This window comes from Emys orbicularis, chromosome 4 (assembly GCF_028017835.1).
Source record: "Emys orbicularis isolate rEmyOrb1 chromosome 4, rEmyOrb1.hap1, whole genome shotgun sequence".
NCBI classification, from domain to species: Eukaryota; Metazoa; Chordata; order Testudines; family Emydidae; genus Emys; species Emys orbicularis.
The window spans coordinates 84,239,463-84,244,839 of NC_088686.1; positions in this window are offsets into that span (position 1 = coordinate 84,239,463).

The window sequence follows — 5,377 nt, forward strand, 5'->3', positions numbered from 1 at the left end:
CCTTGATTGGGTTGGCATAACTCTTACTGCAAGCACTTTTGGTGCAACTATTTATCTATGAACTAAAAATTGACTTTCCACAAACACTCACATGGGAGTTTGAACTTTTCTTTCTACGAACCTCCATGAAAGTGAAACTCCACTGTTTGGGGAAAGCAAGCCTGAAAGGGAGCAAGCATCATTAGAACAGATGCAAATGAATATTTGTTGAAAACTGTATAAAGAATTCACCCAATCTCTACAGAGAATGGCTGAGAACTTCAAAGCAGTCTACAGCTTAGAGCCACACATTTCATTTAAGTTAATGTGTAGCTAAATGCCCTTGACTGCTCAAATTTCAACCAATGAGTACATTTGTTAGAGTAGAAGGTGGTATCTGAACAATTCAATGATATTTTTGAAAGCTTCATAGATGTACTATATTTTAACAAAAATATTGCCCTTTCCACCTCAAGGGCTCAGGTATCCCCTCTTAGTACTACCTCAGATGGCACTTTGAGGGTATAAATGAGGTTCTTTTCTTGTTTTCAAATGAGTCGCTCTTCTGCGTGTTTCTCTGTGGAACCTGAATGTAGTAGTGTGTGTTATCATTACTTTCTCCTTCACACGAGTCTATTTCTTTTAAACTCAAAATATAATTTTACTCTTAACAATTGTTTCTTTTTGTTCATAAAGACTTGAGTGGTGGGGCCTATTACTCAGGATTGGCCAATTAAGTAAGCAGCAAGCTAAATGCTGCAATGACACTTAGGCTGGTGCTGTGCTCAGGACCCTGGGAAGTCAATGGGGATGCAGAATGGCTTCGGCTGACTGTAGCAGGCATTGGAGATGCGCTTCTTGGGCTTGACCCCTGCTACAGAACGCAAGATCAAGGGTCACACGAGAAATTCCTCTCACTGCGTTTCCCAGCTTCATCCAGAAATTGTGTATCTCTGTGAATGGATTCCTGTAGTTGCAGCTATTCAAAGTAGCTTTTGTTTTTATTTGGTTAAATGCTATGTAGGTTTTTGAGTAGGCAGAAGCCCGTCAGAAAGACAGATAGGTATCAAAGTGGTATCAGAAAGTTTGAGTGCTGCCAGTTACTGCTGCTGCCCATCGCTTGGCAAGTGAGAGCAACTTTGCAGAAATAGAATATCATCATTGTGTATCATGGCCATGACCAGGGCATTAAACCTAGATTCTAAAAAAACCCTCATTTTAGGACCAAAAAACAATATGCAGCTGAAGGTTGACCATTTTTAAAGTCAATCTAAATTTTACAAATATTTCACATAATGAAAATATTATGATCAGGCTTCCTGGCCAATGCTAATACAAGCAGAGTTTTCTACATCTTCACAAGTGGCATAAATAGCCCAGGCATTTTCTAGTCGGGCCCTGTTAAGTCGTCACTGGCAGAATCTATTCAGAAGTACTGTATGATCCTCATTTCCATTAGACTAGCACCAGCAAAGAAAAATCAGCAAGATAAGAAGCACTGAAGTGCAGTATGGAGTAAGAAGCACAGATGTGAAATTTTACTGTAAATGTGTTTTTAAAATGTGAATTACTGTAAAATATCTATTTTTGGATTGTGTATCTTTTCCAACTATTATCGTTTGTAAACAATGAATGAAATATTTAATATGTATGATATGTGGCTTTGTTAGGGGTTTGTTTGTTTTTTTTGTTTTTTTTGGTAACTCATGTCAATGGTGCACAGAGTGCCCATAAACCTCTATCAATTGAAACAACTGTTTAACAAACCTAGGCAAGCCATGCCCGAGATACCGCTGTAGACCAAGGTGCCCTTCAATTGCTTTTGAAATTCAATTTTTGTTTTGAAGACTATGGCTGAACTACAACCATAGATTATACTTACAAGCATATGTAGCAAGAGTCTGAGACAGACATTTGAAATAGTCCATTTATGGTGCCCATTAGGGCACTATGCTTCGCCGTTCCACTATAGCACAGACATGTAAGTAAAAGACAGAACAATGTTCTCAGACGGGATAGTCTATTATGTTTTTGTCAAGGTCCAAATTTTCTTGGTCAAGGTTCAGACTCTAGAGAAAATAATAAACAAAATAACAACAATGATAAGTAAATAAAAAGATTTCGGGGTCCATTCAAAAACGCTTGGTGGTTGAGATTTGGCCCGCAGTCCACCTATTGACTATCCCTGTTCTAAGATTTACCTTAATAATGTTTACTCAAGCTCCATATTCACTGGGGTTGGCTCTCCGTGCACCCCATATAGGCATATACAGTGGTCAGGACTGTTGCTCCATTGGGGGTGGTAAGTCTATGTTCACGTTCAATAGCAGTACCACAGTATTGCTACTGTACAGGAGTGCTGCTTCATGAAATTACCTCACTTGCTGAACAAACGTATGAGCGAGTAAAACACTGTAAAGCTTGTCTACCCTCAAATCGTTTCTAAAATTTCAAGTGAATTAGATTTTTTTTTAATCATACAGAATTGATTCATCAGTGAGTCAGGAACGTACTGCCATTTTAGACACACATTAAGATGATACAGTTAACTGGTATGCTGAACACACATTGTAAAACATTTTATAAGAGGAATGGCTGTTTGGACAGAGGAGAAACTGCCTGCTAGAAATTTGAAGAGAGAGTCTTAAAGAGCCTCAGCTAATATAAATTGTCATATCTCCACTGACATCAACGGGACTATAAAAATTTACAGCTGCTGAGGTTCTGCCCCTTAGAGAGCTGCAAGTTAATATTGCTAGTAGTGCTCTCACCTCAAATGTGTCTGACAGAGCTACAGCTCTTCAAACAACTCATGACTGGTACATTCTTTATTATTCACAGTTTTCAGACACACCCAAGGCAACTTTGAACCACAGAGGTATATTGGGAATAACTCCATTGAATCCGGTGGCATTATACCAATGTGACCAAAATCAGAATCAGGCCCACAGACTACACAACTAAAAATGCAAGGAATTTTGTACTAACATACATACATTGTACATTCATTTCCAGAAGGAATCATTTTAATTACTTTCAAATACATTACTGTGAAAACTAGTGTTAGACCATAACGTTTTAAGCAGCAGGTTATTGCATAGGTATTTCCTTCCTTTGTACCTCACAATTTACTTTTGTTTTAAAACTGCACACATTGGCTAATATTTATTTTTGACAATACTGATTGATATTTAATTACATAGAGAATTATAATAATACAGAAGATTCTTTTAGTAATTTCATCTGCAGAATCAGACCAATGAATAAAGAGGAATTAAAACAAATTCTTATGATAATTAAATGCACTGAATTTAATTTACAAAAGTAAACAAAAATAATTTGGGCCCTAAATTGAGATTGCCCAAATAGATTCATTATGAATAGCCTGTTGCACTAGGTTATTAGATTCTATCACCTTCTATAGCAAATGTAAGCATAATTTTGTATTACCACATCAAGCCTGCAGATGTGCCACATTCGGTAATGCCTTGGATGGCTTAATCTCCAGTTGGGTGAATGTAAAATCCATGCACTAATCTTGGTCACAGTTTACAAAGTAGAACTTTCCTTTGTGGACATGTGAGATGTAGCGTGTGTGTGTGTTCTAATCACAGCCTTAAAAAAAAAAAAAAAAAAAAAAAAAAAAGTGAAATTGTTCCCAAATTAAGTTATGTAAAAAGAACAATTAATACAAATTCTATTAAAGTTTCTTAAACTTGAGTGCAATCAAGTCAATGATACTTGAAAGAAAATAACCAGTGCTCATTTAGAGCACAGCACAAATGAAACATTTTATTTGATAACTGCAATCTTGTCCCCTTGCCTTTATGGAATTTTAGGACGTAAGGTTATCATGTGCTAAGCAAACTACAACTTAGGATAGGCATGAACATATTTAAGAGTAGGTTAAATAAATGTCTATCAGGGATGGTCTAGACAGTATTTGGTCCTGCCATGCGGGCAGGGGACTGGACTCGATGACCTCTCGAGGTCCCTTCCAGTCCTAGAATCTATGAATCATCTGGAATATAAAAGTGCTAAAATTAAGTCCTTGTAATGAACAATCTAATTTGCACTGCATCCTGCAGTTCATGACATTCTCTCGTATGACTATCCAAACCATGACCTGGGCTCTTTTTTTTTTTTAATGGATCTTAAAATTAAATTCTGCTAAGATGGATAGTTCTAAAACAAGCTAAGATATTCAGCCAAAGCCTGGTTAACCAGAAAGAAACCATCCCTAACATGCAATGCTGAAGCAGACAAAAATGTATTTGTCCAACAGAGCTTGAATACAGGCTCCAAAATCAGGAAGAATATCAGTGAAGTTTTTCACCTGAAATGGCAAGGCAAAGCAGGACAAGAATTTCATTTCTCCATTTCAGATTCTCTTAGTTCTCATCTCCACTACAAGGCCTGCAATCAATCCGCTGTTTCTACTAAATCAGAAGTGTGATCAACACTTCCCCCCGACGAAGCACTGATTCTCAATCTCCAGTTTCTATTAAATCACCTAGGCTGATATCCTGAGCCCTAGAAAATTAAACAGGCTCCCCAAATGTGTTTTCCATGGAAGAAGAGGAAGCAGGCAAAGGACAGAGCCATTACTACTATTAGTACTGAATACTGGAGCCTCAGAGATACAGTAGCATCCAGAATCTCTGTACCCCCATCCATGAGAGATTTTGGCCAGTGGACTCCTGTAGGCACAGATTCTGTGCCCACACATTCATGCTGTCCTCTGTAGTGAAGCAGCAGCACTGTAGAACATTGGTCAATAGCATGCAGATGAAGCACAATCCCCACACAGTTCCTTCATAACGAGGACTTAAAAGAGTGCCGTGAAGAAAAAAAAAAGCCACATCTGAGGCCTTCGACAGGTCACAGTAGTTGATGCTAATGCATTAGTGAATGCATCAAAAGACTATTTCCATCCACATACAAAAAAAAAAACTAAGTGTTTTACATCTGTAACTATGGCATTCCACAACCCAGGAAGCACAAGTCCTCTGCTACATTTCTGAGCTAGAGCCTGTCGCACGTGTTAGCATGACATTAGACCAATGTGGAATTCTTCTTTCTACACAGGTGGTTAAACCTGTAGAATAGTCACATCATGATTTTCTTTCCATTGTGCTGATCACACTCTGTATAAAAATAAAGAAACAGCGCATCACCTTGTTCTCCAAAAATATAATTTTTGACCTTCATTATTTGTGCAAAAACTGTTGATTGCCTGCAATACTGTAATACACCAGCAGAGGCTAGCCTTAAGCTAACAGAGTAAGATGCAATTTACATCTGCTGAATGCAAATGGCTAGCAGTTGTCTCACACAGTATTTGGTGAAAGAAAACAAATACCACCTTGGTATAAAACACATGTATCTTATTATTAAA